The following is a 20670-nucleotide window of genomic DNA, read 5'->3' as shown; positions in this document are numbered from 1 at the left end:
AATCATAGGAAAGTCTACGACTCACAAGAGAACATTCCACATTCAACTATAGGAAAAGTCTATGACGGAGAAGAGAACATTTCACATTGAACTGTAGGAAAGTATGACTGACAAGAGAACATTTCACATTCAACTATAGGAAAGTATGACTGAAAAGAGAACATTTCACATTCAACAATAGCAAAAGTCTATGACTGACAAGAGAACTTTTCACTGTCAAGCATAGGAAAGTACATGAATGACAAGAGATAATTTCACATTCAACAATAGGAAAAGTCTATGACTGACAAGAGAACATCTCACATTCAACTATAGGAAAAGTCTATGACTGACAAGAGAACATTTCACATTCCACAATTGTAAAGGTCTATGACTGACAAGAGAACATTTCACATTCAACAATAGCAACATTCTATGACTGACAAGAGAACATTTCACATTAAATCATAGGAAACTCTATGACTGACAAGAGAACATTCGACATTCAACTATAGGAAAAGTCTATGACTGAGAAGAGAACATTTCACATTCAACTATAGGAAAGTATGACTGACAAGAGAACATTTCACATTAAATCTTAGAAATGTCTATGACTGACAAGAAAACATTTCACATTCAACTACAGGAAAAGTCTATCATCGACAAGAGAACATTTCACATTCAAGTATAGGAAAGTATGACTGACAAGAGAACATTTCACTTTCAACTATAGGAAAGTATGTCTGACAAGAGAACATTTCACATTCAACAAAAGGAAAGGTCTATGACTGACAAGAGAACATTTCATATCCAACAATAGCAAAAGTCTATGACTGACAAGAGAACATTTCACATTCAACAATAGCAAAGGTCTATGACTGACAAGAGAACATTTCATATCCAACAATAGCAAAAGTCTATGACTGACAAGAGAACATTTCACATTAAATCGTAGGAAACTCTATGACTGACAAGAGAACATTCGACATTCAACTATAGGAAAAGTCTATGACTGAGAAGAGAACATTTCACATTCAACTATAGGAAAGTATGACTGACAAGAGAACATTTCACATTAAATCTTAGAAATGTCTATGACTGACAAGAAAACATTTCACATTCAACTACAGGAAAAGTCTATCACTGACAAGAGAACATTTCACATTCAACTATAGGAAAGTATGACTGACAAGAGAACATTTCACATTCAACAATAGGAAAAGTCAATGAGTGACAAGATAACATTTCACATTCAACTATAGGAAAGTATGACTGACAAGAGAACATTTCACATTGAACCATAGGAAAAGTCTATGACTGAAAAGAGAACATTTCACATTCAACTATAGGAAAAGTATATGACTGACAAGAGAAGATTTCGCATTCAACAAAAGGAAAGGTCTATGACTGACAAGAGAACATTTCACATTCAACAATAGCAAAAGTCTATGACTGACAAGAGAACATTTCACATTCAACAATAGCAAAAGTCTATGACTGACAAAGAGAACATTTCACATTAAATCATAGAAAAGTCGATGACTGACAAGAGAACATTTCACATTCAACTATAGGAAAAGTCTATGACTGACAAGAGAACATTTCACATTAAATCATAGGAAAGTCTATGACTGACAAGAGAACATTTCACATTCAACTATAGGAAAAGTCTATGACTAAGAAGAGAACATTTCACATTCAACTATAGGAAAGTATGATTGAAAAGAGAACATTTCACATTCAACAATAGCAAAAGTTTATGACTGACAAGAGAACTTTTCACTGTCAAGCATAGGAAAGTACATGAATGACAAGAGATAATTTCACATTCAACAATAGGAAAAGTCTATGACTGACAAGAGAACATTTCACATTCAACTATAGGTAAAGTCTATGACTGTCAAGAGAACATTTCACATTCAACAATTGGAAAGGTCTATGACTGACAAGAGAACATTTCACATTCAACAATAGCAAAAGTCTATGACTGTCAAGAGAACATTTCACATTAAATCATAGGAAAGACTATGACTGACAAGAGAACATTTCACATTCAACTATAGGAAAAGTCTATGACTGACAAGAGAACATTTCACATTCAACTATTGGAAAGTATGACTGACAAGAGAACATTTCACATTCAACCATAGGAAAAGTCTATGACTGAAAAGAGAACATTTTACATTCAACTATATGAAAAGTGTATGACTGACAAGAGAACATTTCACATTTAACAAAAGGAAAGATCTCGGACTGACAAGAGAACATTTCACATTCAACAATAGCAAAAGTCTATGACTGACAAGAGAACATTTCACATTAAATCATAGAAAAGTCTATGACTGACAAGAGAACATTTCACATTCAACAACAGGAAAAGTCAATGACTGACAAGAGAACATTTCACATTCAACAATAGGAAAAGTCAATGAGTGACAAGGTAACATTTCACATTCAACTGTAGGAAAGTATGACTGACAAGAGAACATTTCACATTCAACCACAGGAAAAGTCTATGACTGAAAAGAGAACATTTTACATTCAACTATAGGAAAAGTCTATGACTGACAAGAGAACATTTCGCATTCAACAAAAGGAAAGGCCTATGACTGACAAGAGATCATTTCACATTCAACAACAGCAAAAGTCTATGACTGACAAGAGAACATATCACATTCAACAATAGCAAGAGTCTATGACTGACAAGAGAACATTTCACATTAAATCATAGAAATGTCTATGACTGACAAGAGAACATTTCACATTCAACTATAGGAAAAGTCTATGACTGACAAGAGAACATTTCACATTCAAGCATAGGAAAGTACATGACTGACAAGAGATAATTTCACATTCAACAATAGGAAAAGTCTATGACTGACAAGAGAACATTTCACATTCAACAATAACAAAAGTCTATGACTGACAAGAGAACATTTCACATTCAACAATAGCAAACGTCTATGACTGACAAGAGAACATTTCACATTAAATCATAGGAAAGTCTATGACTGACAAGAGAACATTTCACATTCAACTATAGGAAAAGTCTATGACTGACAAGAGAACATTTCACATTCAACTATAGGAAAGTATGACTGACAAGAGAACATTTCACATTCAACCATACGAAAAGTCTATGACTGAAAAGAGAACATTTTACATTCAACTATAGGAAAAGTCTATGACTGACAAGAGAACATTTCACATTCAACAAAAGGAAAGGTCCATGACTGACAAGAGAACATTTCACATTGAACAATAGCAAAAGTCTATGACTGAGAAGAGAACATTTCACATTCAACTACAGGAAAAGTCTATGACTGACAAGAGAACATTTCACATTCAACAATAGGAAAAGTCTATGACTGACAAGAGAACATTTCACTTTCAACTATAGGAAAGTATGACTGACAAGAGAACATTTCACATTCAACAAAAGGAAAGTTCTATGACTGACAGGAGAACATTTCACATCCAATAATAGCAAAAGTATATGACTGAGAAGAGAACATTTAACATTCAACGATAGCAAAAGTCTATGACTGACAAGAGAACATTTCACATTAAATCATAGGAAAGTCTACGACTCACAAGAGAACATTCCACATTCAACTATAGGAAAAGTCTATGACGGAGAAGAGAACATTTCATATTGAACTATAGGAAAGTATGACTGACAAGAGAACATTTCAAATTAAATCTTAGAAAAGTCTATGACTGACAAGAGAACATTTCACGTTCAACTATAGGAAAGTACGACTGAAAAGAGAACATTTCACATTCAACAATAGCAAAAGTCTATGACTGACAAGAGAACTTTTCACTGTCAAGCATAGGAAAGCACATGAATGACAAGAGATAATTTCACATTCAACAATAGGAAAAGTCTATGACTGACAAGAGAACATTTCACATTCAACTATAGGAAAAGTCTATGACTGACAAGAGAACATTTCACATTCAACAATAGCAAAAGTCTATGACTGACAAGAGAACTTTTCACTGTCAAGCATAGGAAAGTACATGAATGACAAGAGATAATTTCACATTCAACAATAGGAAAAGTCTATGACTGACAAGAGAACATTTCACATTCAACTATAGGAAAAGTCTATGACTGTCAAGAGAACATTTCACATTCAACAATTGGAAAGGTCTATGACTGACAAGAGAACATTTCACATTCAACAATAGCAAAAGTCTATGACTGACAAGAGAACATTTCACATTCAACAATAGCAAAGGTCTATGACTGTCAAGAGAACATTTCACATTAAATCATAGGAAAGTCTATGACTGACAAGAGAACATTTCACATTCAACTATAGGAAAAGTCTATGACTGACAAGAGAACATTTCACATTCAACTATTGGAAAGTATGACTGACAAGAGAACATTTCACATTCAACCATAGGAAAAGTCTATGACTGAAAAGAGAACATTTTACATTCAACTATATGAAAAGTGTATGACTGACAAGAGAACATTTCACATTTAACAAAAGGAAAGATCTAGGACTGACAAGAGAACATTTCACATTCAACAATAGCAAAAGTCTATGACTGACAAGAGAACATTTCACATTAAATCATAGAAAAGTCTATGACTGACAAGAGAACATTTCACATTCAACAACAGGAAAAGTCAATGACTGACAAGAGAACATTTCACATTCAACAATAGGAAAAGTCAATGAGTGACAAGGTAACATTTCACATTCAACTGTAGGAAAGTATGACTGACAAGAGAACATTTCACATTCAACCATAGGAAAAGTCTATGACTGAAAAGAGAACATTTTACATTCAACTATAGGAAAAGTCTATGACTGACAAGAGAACATTTCGCATTCAACAAATGGAAAGGCCTATGACTGACAAGAGATCATTTCACATTCAACAACAGCAAAAGTCTATGACTGACAAGAGAACATATCACATTCAACAATAGCAAGAGTCTATGACTGACAAGAGAACATTTCACATTAAATCATAGAAATGTCTATGACTGACAAGAGAACATTTCACATTCAACTACAGGAAAAGTCTATGACTGACAAGAGAACATTTCACATTCAAGCATAGGAAAGTACATGACTGACAAGAGATAATTTCACATTCAACAATAGGAAAAGTCTATGACTGACAAGAGAACATTTCACATTCAACAATAACAAAAGTCTATGACTGACAAGAGAACATTTCACATTCAACAATAGCAAACGTCTATGACTGACAAGAGAACATTTCACATTAAATCATAGGAAAGTCTATGACTGACAAGAGAACATTTCACATTCAACTATAGGAAAAGTCTATGACTGACAAGAGAACATTTCACATTCAACTATAGGAAAGTATGACTGACAAGAGAACATTTCACATTCAACCATAGGAAAAGTCTATGACTGAAAAGAGAACATTTTACATTCAACTATAGGAAAAGTCTATGACTGACAAGAGAACATTTCACATCCAACAAAAGGAAAGGTCCATGACTGACAAGAGAACATTTCACATTGAACAATAGCAAAAGTCTATGACTGAGAAGAGAACATTTCACATTCAACTACAGGAAAAGTCTATGACTGACAAGAGAACATTTCACATTCAACAATAGGAAAAGTCTATGACTGACAAGAGAACATTTCACTTTCAACTATAGGAAAGTATGACTGACAAGAGAACATTTCTCATTCAACAAAAGGAAAGTTCTATGACTGACAAGAGAACATTTCACATCCAATAATAGCAAAAGTCTATGACTGAGAAGAGAACATTTAACATTCAACGATAGCAAAAGTCTATGACTGACAAGAGAACATTTCACATTAAATCATAGGAAAGTCTACGACTCACAAGAGAACATTCCACATTCAACTATAGGAAAAGTCTATGACGGAGAAGAGAACATTTCATATTGAACTATAGGAAAGTATGACTGACAAGAGAACATTTCAAATTAAATCTTAGAAAAGTCTATGACTGACAAGAGAACATTTCACGTTCAACTATAGGAAAGTATGACTGAAAAGAGAACATTTCACATTCAACAATAGCAAAAGTCTATGACTGACAAGAGAACTTTTCACTGTCAAGCATAGGAAAGCACATGAATGACAAGAGATAATTTCACATTCAACAATAGGAAAAGTCTATGACTGACAAGAGAACATTTCACATTCAACTATAGGAAAAGTCTATGACTGACAAGAGAACATTTCACATTCAACAATAGCAAAAGTCTATGACTGACAAGAGAACATTTCACATTCAACAATAGGAAAAGTCTATGACTGAAAAGAGAACATTTCACATTAAATCATAGGAAAGTCTATGACTGACAAGAGAACATTTCACATTCAACAATAGGAAAAGTCTATGACGGACAAGAAAACATTTCACTTTCAACTATAGGAAATTATGAATGACAAGAGAACATTTCACATTCAACAAAAGGAAAGGTCTATGACTGACAAGAGAACATTTCACATCCAAAAATAGCAAAAGTCTATGACTGACAAGAGAACATTTCACATTCAACAATAGCAAAAGTCTATGACTGACAAGAGAACATTTCACATCAAGAATAGGAAAGTCTATGACTGACGAGAGAACATTTCACATTCAAGGATAGGAAAGTACATGACTCACAAGAGATCATTTCACATTCAACAATAGGAAACGTCTACGACTGACAAGAGAACATTTCACATTCTACAATTGGAAACGTCTGTGACGGACAAGAGAACATTTCACATTCAATAATTGCACAAGTCTATGACTGACAAGAGATCATTTCACATTCAACAATACAAAAAGTCTATGACTGACAAGAGAACATTTCACATTATATCATAGGAAAGTCTATGACTGACAAGACAACATTCCACATTCAACTATAGGAAAAGTCTATGACTGAGAAGAGAACATTTCACATTCAACTATAGGAAAGTATGACTGACAAGAGAACATTTCACATGAAATCTTAGAAATGTCTATGACTGACAAGAAAACATTTCACATTCAACTACAGGAAAAGTCTATGACTGACAAGAGAACATTTCACATTAAATCATAGGAAAGTCTATGACTGACAAGAGAACATTTCACATTCAACAATAGGAAAAGTCAATGAGTGACAAGATAACATTTCACATTCAACTATAGGAAAGTATGACTGACAAGAGAATATTTCACATTGAACCATAGGAAACGTCTATGACTGAAAAGAGAACATTTTACATTCAACAATAGGAAAAGTCTATGACTGACAAGAGAACATTTCACTTTCAACTATCGGAAAGTATGACTGACAAGAGAACATTTCACATTCAACAAAAGGAAAGGTCTATGACTGACAAGAGAACATTTCACATCCAACAATAGCAAAAGTCTATGACTGAAAAGAGAACATTTCACATTCAACAATAGCAAAAGTCTATGACTTACAAGAGAACATTTCACATCAAGAATAGGAAAGTCTATGACTGACGAGAGAACATTTCACATTCAAGCATAGGAAAGTACATGACTGACAAGAGATAATTTCACATTCAACAATAGGAAAAGTCTACGACTGACAAGAGAATATTTCACATTCAACAATAACAAAAGTCTATGACTGACAAGAGAACATTTCACATTCAACAATAGCAAACGTCTATGACTGACAAGAGAACATTTCACATTAAATCATAGGAAAGTCTATGACTGACAAGAGAACATTTCACATTCAACTATAGGAATAGTCTATGACTGAGAAGAGAACATTTCACATTCAACTATGGGAAAGTATGACTGACAAGAGAACATTTCACATTCAACCATAGGAAAAGTCTATGACTCAAAAGAGAACATTTTACATTCAACTATAGGAAAAGTCTATGACTGACAAGAGAACATTTCACATTCAACAAAAGGAGAGGTCTATGACTGAGAAGAGAACATTCCACGTTCAACTATAGGAAAGTATGACTGACAAGAGAACATTTCACATTCAACAATTGGAAAGGTCTATGACTGACAAGAGAACATTTCACATTCAAGCATAGGAAAGTACATGACTGACAAGAGAACATTTCACATTCAACAATAGCAAAATTCTATGACTGACAAGAGAACATTTCACATTCAACAATAGCAAACGTCTATGACTGACAAGAGAACATTTCGAATTAAATCATAGGAAAGTCTATGACTGACAAGAGAACATTTCACATTCAACTATAGGAAAAGTCTATGACTGACAAGAGAACATTTCACATTCAACTATAGGAAAGTATGACTGACAAGAGAACATTTCACATTCAACCATAGGAAAAGTCTATGACTGAAAAGAGAACATTTTACATTCAACTATAGGAGAAGTCTATGACTGACAAGAGAACATTTCACATTCAACAAAAGGAAAGGTCTATGACTGACAAGAGAACATTTCACATTCAACAATAGCAAAAGTCTATGACTGAGAAGAGAACATTTCACATTCAACTACAGGAAAAGTCTATGACTGACAAGAGAACATTTCACATTCAACAATAGGAAAAGTATATGACTGACAAGAGAACATTTCACTTTCAACTATAGGAAAGTATGACTGACAAGAGAACATTTCACATTCAACAATAGCAAAAGTCTATGACTGACAAAAGAACATTTCACATTCAACAATAGCAAAAGTATATGACTGACAAGAGAACATTTCACATCAAGAATAGGAAAGTCTATGACTGACGAGAGAACATTTCACATTCAAGCATAGGAAAGTACATGTCTCACAAGAGATCATTTCTCACTCAACAATAGGAAACGTCTACGACTGACAAGAGAACATTTCACATTCAACTATAGGAAAAGTCTATGACTGACAAGAGCACATTTCACATTCAACAATTGGAAAGGTCTATGACTGACAAGAGAACATTTCACATTCAACAATAGCAAAAGTCTATGACTGACAAGAGAACATTTCACATTCAACAATAGCAAAAGTCTATGACTGTCAAGAGAACATTTCACATTAAATCATAGGAAAGTCTATGACTGACAAGAGACCATTTCACATTCAACTATAGGAAAAGTCTATGACTGACAAGAGAACATTTCACATTCAACTATAGGAAAGTATGACTGACAAGAGAACATTTCACATTCAACCATAGGAAAAGTCTATGACTGAAAAGAGAATATTTTACATTCAACTATATGAAAAGTGTATGACTGACAAGAGAACATTTCACATTTAACAAAAGGAAAGATCTAGGACTGACAAGAGAACATTTTACATTCAACAATAGCAAAAGTCTATGACTGACAAGAGAACATTTCACATTCAACAACAGGAAAAGTCAATGACTGACAAGAGTACATTTCACATTCAACAATAGGAAAAGTCAATGAGTGACAAGGTAACATTTCACATTCTACTGTAGGAAAGTATGACTGACAAGAGAACATTTCACATTCAACCATAGGAAAAGTCTATGACTGAAAAGAGAACATTTTACATTCAACTATAGGAAAAGTCTATGACTGACAAGAGAACATTTCACATTAAATCATAGGAAAGTCTATGACTGACAAGAGAACATTTCACATTCAACTATAGGAAAAGTCTATGACTAAGAAGAGAACATTTCACATTCAACTATAGGAAAGTATGATTGAAAAGAGAACATTTCACATTCAACAATAGCAAAAGTTTATGACTGACAAGAGAACTTTTCACTGTCAAGCATAGGAAAGTACATGAATGACAAGAGATAATTTCACATTCAACAATAGGAAAAGTCTATGACTGACAAGAGAACATTTCACATTCAACTATAGGTAAAGTCTATGACTGTCAAGAGAACATTTCACATTCAACAATTGGAAAGGTCTATGACTGACAAGAGAACATTTCACATTCAACAATAGCAAAAGTCTATGACTGTCAAGAGAACATTTCACATTAAATCATAGGAAAGACTATGACTGACAAGAGAACATTTCACATTCAACTATAGGAAAAGTCTATGACTGACAAGAGAACATTTCACATTCAACTATTGGAAAGTATGACTGACAAGAGAACATTTCACATTCAACCATAGGAAAAGTCTATGACTGAAAAGAGAACATTTTACATTCAACTATATGAAAAGTGTATGACTGACAAGAGAACATTTCACATTTAACAAAAGGAAAGATCTCGGACTGACAAGAGAACATTTCACATTCAACAATAGCAAAAGTCTATGACTGACAAGAGAACATTTCACATTAAATCATAGAAAAGTCTATGACTGACAAGAGAACATTTCACATTCAACAACAGGAAAAGTCAATGACTGACAAGAGAACATTTCACATTCAACAATAGGAAAAGTCAATGAGTGACAAGGTAACATTTCACATTCAACTGTAGGAAAGTATGACTGACAAGAGAACATTTCACATTCAACCACAGGAAAAGTCTATGACTGAAAAGAGAACATTTTACATTCAACTATAGGAAAAGTCTATGACTGACAAGAGAACATTTCGCATTCAACAAAAGGAAAGGCCTATGACTGACAAGAGATCATTTCACATTCAACAACAGCAAAAGTCTATGACTGACAAGAGAACATATCACATTCAACAATAGCAAGAGTCTATGACTGACAAGAGAACATTTCACATTAAATCATAGAAATGTCTATGACTGACAAGAGAACATTTCACATTCAACTATAGGAAAAGTCTATGACTGACAAGAGAACATTTCACATTCAAGCATAGGAAAGTACATGACTGACAAGAGATAATTTCACATTCAACAATAGGAAAAGTCTATGACTGACAAGAGAACATTTCACATTCAACAATAACAAAAGTCTATGACTGACAAGAGAACATTTCACATTCAACAATAGCAAACGTCTATGACTGACAAGAGAACATTTCACATTAAATCATAGGAAAGTCTATGACTGACAAGAGAACATTTCACATTCAACTATAGGAAAAGTCTATGACTGACAAGAGAACATTTCACATTCAACTATAGGAAAGTATGACTGACAAGAGAACATTTCACATTCAACCATACGAAAAGTCTATGACTGAAAAGAGAACATTTTACATTCAACTATAGGAAAAGTCTATGACTGACAAGAGAACATTTCACATTCAACAAAAGGAAAGGTCCATGACTGACAAGAGAACATTTCACATTGAACAATAGCAAAAGTCTATGACTGAGAAGAGAACATTTCACATTCAACTACAGGAAAAGTCTATGACTGACAAGAGAACATTTCACATTCAACAATAGGAAAAGTCTATGACTGACAAGAGAACATTTCACTTTCAACTATAGGAAAGTATGACTGACAAGAGAACATTTCACATTCAACAAAAGGAAAGTTCTATGACTGACAGGAGAACATTTCACATCCAATAATAGCAAAAGTCTATGACTGAGAAGAGAACATTTAACATTCAACGATAGCAAAAGTCTATGACTGACAAGAGAACATTTCACATTAAATCATAGGAAAGTCTACGACTCACAAGAGAACATTCCACATTCAACTATAGGAAAAGTCTATGACGGAGAAGAGAACATTTCATATTGAACTATAGGAAAGTATGACTGACAAGAGAACATTTCAAATTAAATCTTAGAAAAGTCTATGACTGACAAGAGAACATTTCACGTTCAACTATAGGAAAGTACGACTGAAAAGAGAACATTTCACATTCAACAATAGCAAAAGTCTATGACTGACAAGAGAACTTTTCACTGTCAAGCATAGGAAAGCACATGAATGACAAGAGATAATTTCACATTCAACAATAGGAAAAGTCTATGACTGACAAGAGAACATTTCACATTCAACTATAGGAAAAGTCTATGACTGACAAGAGAACATTTCACATTCAACAATAGCAAAAGTCTATGACTGACAAGAGAACTTTTCACTGTCAAGCATAGGAAAGTACATGAATGACAAGAGATAATTTCACATTCAACAATAGGAAAAGTCTATGACTGACAAGAGAACATTTCACATTCAACTATAGGAAAAGTCTATGACTGTCAAGAGAACATTTCACATTCAACAATTGGAAAGGTCTATGACTGACAAGAGAACATTTCACATTCAACAATAGCAAAAGTCTATGACTGACAAGAGAACATTTCACATTCAACAATAGCAAAGGTCTATGACTGTCAAGAGAACATTTCACATTAAATCATAGGAAAGTCTATGACTGACAAGAGAACATTTCACATTCAACTATAGGAAAAGTCTATGACTGACAAGAGAACATTTCACATTCAACTATTGGAAAGTATGACTGACAAGAGAACATTTCACATTCAACCATAGGAAAAGTCTATGACTGAAAAGAGAACATTTTACATTCAACTATATGAAAAGTGTATGACTGACAAGAGAACATTTCACATTTAACAAAAGGAAAGATCTAGGACTGACAAGAGAACATTTCACATTCAACAATAGCAAAAGTCTATGACTGACAAGAGAACATTTCACATTAAATCATAGAAAAGTCTATGACTGACAAGAGAACATTTCACATTCAACAACAGGAAAAGTCAATGACTGACAAGAGAACATTTCACATTCAACAATAGGAAAAGTCAATGAGTGACAAGGTAACATTTCACATTCAACTGTAGGAAAGTATGACTGACAAGAGAACATTTCACATTCAACCATAGGAAAAGTCTATGACTGAAAAGAGAACATTTTACATTCAACTATAGGAAAAGTCTATGACTGACAAGAGAACATTTCGCATTCAACAAATGGAAAGGCCTATGACTGACAAGAGATCATTTCACATTCAACAACAGCAAAAGTCTATGACTGACAAGAGAACATATCACATTCAACAATAGCAAGAGTCTATGACTGACAAGAGAACATTTCACATTAAATCATAGAAATGTCTATGACTGACAAGAGAACATTTCACATTCAACTACAGGAAAAGTCTATGACTGACAAGAGAACATTTCACATTCAAGCATAGGAAAGTACATGACTGACAAGAGATAATTTCACATTCAACAATAGGAAAAGTCTATGACTGACAAGAGAACATTTCACATTCAACAATAACAAAAGTCTATGACTGACAAGAGAACATTTCACATTCAACAATAGCAAACGTCTATGACTGACAAGAGAACATTTCACATTAAATCATAGGAAAGTCTATGACTGACAAGAGAACATTTCACATTCAACTATAGGAAAAGTCTATGACTGACAAGAGAACATTTCACATTCAACTATAGGAAAGTATGACTGACAAGAGAACATTTCACATTCAACCATAGGAAAAGTCTATGACTGAAAAGAGAACATTTTACATTCAACTATAGGAAAAGTCTATGACTGACAAGAGAACATTTCACATCCAACAAAAGGAAAGGTCCATGACTGACAAGAGAACATTTCACATTGAACAATAGCAAAAGTCTATGACTGAGAAGAGAACATTTCACATTCAACTACAGGAAAAGTCTATGACTGACAAGAGAACATTTCACATTCAACAATAGGAAAAGTCTATGACTGACAAGAGAACATTTCACTTTCAACTATAGGAAAGTATGACTGACAAGAGAACATTTCTCATTCAACAAAAGGAAAGTTCTATGACTGACAAGAGAACATTTCACATCCAATAATAGCAAAAGTCTATGACTGAGAAGAGAACATTTAACATTCAACGATAGCAAAAGTCTATGACTGACAAGAGAACATTTCACATTAAATCATAGGAAAGTCTACGACTCACAAGAGAACATTCCACATTCAACTATAGGAAAAGTCTATGACGGAGAAGAGAACATTTCATATTGAACTATAGGAAAGTATGACTGACAAGAGAACATTTCAAATTAAATCTTAGAAAAGTCTATGACTGACAAGAGAACATTTCACGTTCAACTATAGGAAAGTATGACTGAAAAGAGAACATTTCACATTCAACAATAGCAAAAGTCTATGACTGACAAGAGAACTTTTCACTGTCAAGCATAGGAAAGCACATGAATGACAAGAGATAATTTCACATTCAACAATAGGAAAAGTCTATGACTGACAAGAGAACATTTCACATTCAACTATAGGAAAAGTCTATGACTGACAAGAGAACATTTCACATTCAACAATAGCAAAAGTCTATGACTGACAAGAGAACATTTCACATTCAACAATAGGAAAAGTCTATGACTGAAAAGAGAACATTTCACATTAAATCATAGGAAAGTCTATGACTGACAAGAGAACATTTCACATTCAACAATAGGAAAAGTCTATGACGGACAAGAAAACATTTCACTTTCAACTATAGGAAATTATGAATGACAAGAGAACATTTCACATTCAAACAAAAGCAAAGGTCTATGACTGACAAGAGAACATTTCACATCCAAAAATAGCAAAAGTCTATGACAGACAAGAGAACATTTCACATTCAACAATAGCAAAAGTCTATGACTGACAAGAGAACATTTCACATCAAGAATAGGAAAGTCTATGACTGACGAGAGAACATTTCACATTCAAGGATAGGAAAGTACATGACTCACAAGAGATCATTTCACATTCAACAATAGGAAACGTCTACGACTGACAAGAGAACATTTCACATTCTACAATTGGAAACGTCTGTGACGGACAAGAGAACATTTCACATTCAATAATTGCACAAGTCTATGACTGACAAGAGATCATTTCACATTCAACAATACAAAAAGTCTATGACTGACAAGAGAACATTTCACATTATATCATAGGAAAGTCTATGACTGACAAGACAACATTCCACATTCAACTATAGGAAAAAGTCTATGACTGAGAAGAGAACATTTCACATTCAACTATAGGAAAGTATGACTGACAAGAGAACATTTCACATGAAATCTTAGAAATGTCTATGACTGACAAGAAAACATTTCACATTCAACTACAGGAAAAGTCTATGACTGACAAGAGAACATTTCACATTAAATCATAGGAAAGTCTATGACTGACAAGAGAACATTTCACATTCAACAATAGGAAAAGTCAATGAGTGACAAGATAACATTTCACATTCAACTATAGGAAAGTATGACTGACAAGAGAATATTTCACATTGACCATAGGAAACGTCTATGACTGAAAAGAGAACATTTTACATTCAACAATAGGAAAAGTCTATGACTGACAAGAGAACATTTCACTTTCAACTATCGGAAAGTATGACTGACAAGAGAACATTTCACATTCAACAAAAGGAAAGGTCTATGACTGACAAGAGAACATTTCACATCCAACAATAGCAAAAGTCTATGACTGAAAAGAGAACATTTCACATTCAACAATAGCAAAAGTCTATGACTTACAAGAGAACATTTCACATCAAGAATAGGAAAGTCTATGACTGACGAGAGAACATTTCACATTCAAGCATAGGAAAGTACATGACTGACAAGAGATAATTTCACATTCAACAATAGGAAAAGTCTACGACTGACAAGAGAATATTTCACATTCAACAATAACAAAAGTCTATGACTGACAAGAGAACATTTCACATTCAACAATAGCAAACGTCTATGACTGACAAGAGAACATTTCACATTAAATCATAGGAAAGTCTATGACTGACAAGAGAACATTTCACATTCAACTATAGGAATAGTCTATGACTGAGAAGAGAACATTTCACATTCAACTATGGGAAAGTATGACTGACAAGAGAACATTTCACATTCAACCATAGGAAAAGTCTATGACTCAAAAGAGAACATTTTACATTCAACTATAGGAAAAGTCTATGACTGACAAGAGAACATTTCACATTCAACAAAAGGAGAGGTCTATGACTGAGAAGAGAACATTCCACGTTCAACTATAGGAAAGTATGACTGACAAGAGAACATTTCACATTCAACAATTGGAAAGGTCTATGACTGACAAGAGAACATTTCACATTCAAGCATAGGAAAGTACATGACTGACAAGAGAACATTTCACATTCAACAATAGCAAAATTCTATGACTGACAAGAGAACATTTCACATTCAACAATAGCAAACGTCTATGACTGACAAGAGAACATTTTCGAATTAAATCATAGGAAAGTCTATGACTGACAAGAGAACATTTCACATTCAACTATAGGAAAAGTCTATGACTGACAAGAGAACATTTCACATTCAACTATAGGAAAGTATGACTGACAAGAGAACATTTCACATTCAACCATAGGAAAAGTCTATGACTGAAAAGAGAACATTTTACATTCAACTATAGGAGAAGTCTATGACTGACAAGAGAACATTTCACATTCAACAAAAGGAAAGGTCTATGACAGACAAGAGAACATTTCACATTCAACAATAGCAAAAGTCTATGACTGAGAAGAGAACATTTCACATTCAACTACAGGAAAAGTCTATGACTGACAAGAGAACATTTCACATTCAACAATAGGAAAAGTATATGACTGACAAGAGAACATTTCACTTTCAACTATAGGAAAGTATGACTGACAAGAGAACATTTCACATTCAACAATAGCAAAAGTCTATGACTGACAAAAGAACATTTCACATTCAACAATAGCAAAAGTATATGACTGACAAGAGAACATTTCACATCAAGAATAGGAAAGTCTATGACTGACGAGAGAACATTTCACATTCAAGCATAGGAAAGTACATGTCTCACAAGAGATCATTTCTCACTCAACAATAGGAAACGTCTACGACTGACAAGAGAACATTTCACATTCAACTATAGGAAAAGTCTATGACTGACAAGAGCACATTTCACATTCAACAATTGGAAAGGTCTATGACTGACAAGAGAACATTTCACATTCAACAATAGCAAAAGTCTATGACTGACAAGAGAACATTTCACATTCAACAATAGCAAAAGTCTATGACTGTCAAGAGAACATTTCACATTAAATCATAGGAAAGTCTATGACTGACAAGAGACCATTTCACATTCAACTATAGGAAAAGTCTATGACTGACAAGAGAACATTTCACATTCAACTATAGGAAAGTATGACTGACAAGAGAACATTTCACATTCAACCATAGGAAAAGTCTATGACTGAAAAGAGAATATTTTACATTCAACTATATGAAAAGTGTATGACTGACAAGAGAACATTTCACATTTAACAAAAGGAAAGATCTAGGACTGACAAGAGAACATTTTACATTCAACAATAGCAAAAGTCTATGACTGACAAGAGAACATTTCACATTCAACAACAGGAAAAGTCAATGACTGACAAGAGTACATTTCACATTCAACAATAGGAAAAGTCAATGAGTGACAAGGTAACATTTCACATTCTACTGTAGGAAAGTATGACTGACAAGAGAACATTTCACATTCAACCATAGGAAAAGTCTATGACTGAAAAGAGAACATTTTACATTCAACTATAGGAAAAGTCTATGACTGACAAGAGAACATTTCGCATTCAACAAAAGGAAAGGTCTATGACTGACAAGAGAACATTTCACATTCAACAATAGCAAAAGTCTATGACTGACAAGAGAACATATCACATTCAACAATAGCAAAAGTCTATGACTGACAAGAGAACATTTCACATTAAATCATAGAAATGTCTATGACTGACAAGAGAACATTTCACATTCAACTATAGGAAAAGTCTATGACTGACAAGAGAACATTTCACATTCAAGCATAGGAAAGTACATGACTGACAAGAGATAATTTCACATTCAACAATAGGAAAAGTCTATGACTGACAAGAGAACATTTCACATTCAACAATAACAAAAGTCTATGACTGACAAGAGAACATTTCACATTCAACAATAGCAAACGTCTATGACTGACAAGAGAACATTTCACATTAAATCATAGGAAAGTCTATGACTGACAAGAGAACATTTCACATTCAACTATAGGAAAAGTCTATGACTGACAAGAGAACATTTCACATTCAACTATAGGAAAGTATGACTGACAAGAGAACATTTCACATTCAACCATACGAAAAGTCTATGACTGAAAAGAGAACATTTTACATTCAACTATAGGAAAAGTCTATGACTGACAAGAGAACATTTCACATTCAACAAAAGGAAAGGTCCATGACTGACAAGAGAACATTTCACATTGAACAATAGCAAAAGTCTATGACTGAGAAGAGAACATTTCACATTCAACTACAGGAAAAGTCTATGACTGACAAGAGAACATTTCACATTCAACAATAGGAAAAGTCTATGACTGACAAGAGAACATTTCACTTTCAACTATAGGAAAGTATGACTGACAAGAGAACATTTCACATTCAACAAAAGGAAAGTTCTATGACTGACAGGAGAACATTTCACATCCAATAATAGCAAAAGTCTATGACTGAGAAGAGAACATTTAACATTCAACGATAGCAAAAGTCTATGACTGACAAGAGAACATTTCACATTAAATCATAGGAAAGTCTACGACTCACAAGAGAACATTCCACATTCAACTATAGGAAAAGTCTATGACGGAGAAGAGAACATTTCATATTGAACTATAGGAAAGTATGACTGACAAGAGAACATTTCAAATTAAATCTTAGAAAAGTCTATGACTGACAAGAGAACATTTCACGTTCAACTATAGGAAAGTACGACTGAAAAGAGAACATTTCACATTCAACAATAGCAAAAGTCTATGACTGACAAGAGAACTTTTCACTGTCAAGCATAGGAAAGCACATGAATGACAAGAGATAATTTCACATTCAACAATAGGAAAAGTCTATGACTGACAAGAGAACATTTCACATTCAACTATAGGAAAAGTCTATGACTGACAAGAGAACATTTCACATTCAACAATAGCAAAAGTCTATGACTGACAAGAGAACTTTTCACTGTCAAGCATAGGAAAGTACATGAATGACAAGAGATAATTTCACATTCAACAATAGGAAAAGTCTATGACTGACAAGAGAACATTTCACATTCAACTATAGGAAAAGTCTATGACTGTCAAGAGAACATTTCACATTCAACAATTGGAAAGGTCTATGACTGACAAGAGAACATTTCACATTCAACAATAGCAAAAGTCTATGACTGACAAGAGAACATTTCACATTCAACAATAGCAAAGGTCTATGACTGTCAAGAGAACATTTCACATTAAATCATAGGAAAGTCTATGACTGACAAGAGAACATTTCACATTCAACTATAGGAAAAGTCTATGACTGACAAGAGAACATTTCACATTCAACTATTGGAAAGTATGACTGACAAGAGAACATTTCACATTCAACCATAGGAAAAGTCTATGACTGAAAAGAGAACATTTTACATTCAACTATATGAAAAGTGTATGACTGACAAGAGAACATTTCACATTTAACAAAAGGAAAGATCTAGGACTGACAAGAGAACATTTCACATTCAACAATAGCAAAAGTCTATGACTGACAAGAGAACATTTCACATTAAATCATAGAAAAGTCTATGACTGACAAGAGAACATTTCACATTCAACAACAGGAAAAGTCAATGACTGACAAGAGAACATTTCACATTCAACAATAGGAAAAGTCAATGAGTGACAAGGTAACATTTCACATTCAACTGTAGGAAAGTATGACTGACAAGAGAACATTTCACATTCAACCATAGGAAAAGTCTATGACTGAAAAGAGAACATTTTACATTCAACTATAGGAAAAGTCTATGACTGACAAGAGAACATTTCGCATTCAACAAATGGAAAGGCCTATGACTGACAAGAGATCATTTCACATTCAACAACAGCAAAAGTCTATGACTGACAAGAGAACATATCACATTCAACAATAGCAAGAGTCTATGACTGACAAGAGAACATTTCACATTAAATCATAGAAATGTCTATGACTGACAAGAGAACATTTCACATTCAACTACAGGAAAAGTCTATGACTGACAAGAGAACATTTCACATTCAAGCATAGGAAAGTACATGACTGACAAGAGATAATTTCACATTCAACAATAGGAAAAGTCTATGACTGACAAGAGAACATTTCACATTCAACAATAACAAAAGTCTATGACTGACAAGAGAACATTTCACATTCAACAATAGCAAACGTCTATGACTGACAAGAGAACATTTCACATTAAATCATAGGAAAGTCTATGACTGACAAGAGAACATTTCACATTCAACTATAGGAAAAGTCTATGACTGACAAGAGAACATTTCACATTCAACTATAGGAAAGTATGACTGACAAGAGAACATTTCACATTCAACCATAGGAAAAGTCTATGACTGAAAAGAGAACATTTTACATTCAACTATAGGAAAAGTCTATGACTGACAAGAGAACATTTCACATCCAACAAAAGGAAAGGTCCATGACTGACAAGAGAACATTTCACATTGAACAATAGCAAAAGTCTATGACTGAGAAGAGAACATTTCACATTCAACTACAGGAAAAGTCTATGACTGACAAGAGAACATTTCACATTCAACAATAGGAAAAGTCTATGACTGACAAGAGAACATTTCACTTTCAACTATAGGAAAGTATGACTGACAAGAGAACATTTCTCATTCAACAAAAGGAAAGTTCTATGACTGACAAGAGAACATTTCACATCCAATAATAGCAAAAGTCTAT

This window comes from Sinohyriopsis cumingii, chromosome 14 (assembly GCF_028554795.1).
Source record: "Sinohyriopsis cumingii isolate HCF-2022 chromosome 14, ASM2855479v2, whole genome shotgun sequence".
Classification (NCBI taxonomy): domain Eukaryota; kingdom Metazoa; phylum Mollusca; class Bivalvia; order Unionida; family Unionidae; genus Sinohyriopsis; species Sinohyriopsis cumingii.
Note: the sequence above shows the minus strand (reverse complement) of the source record.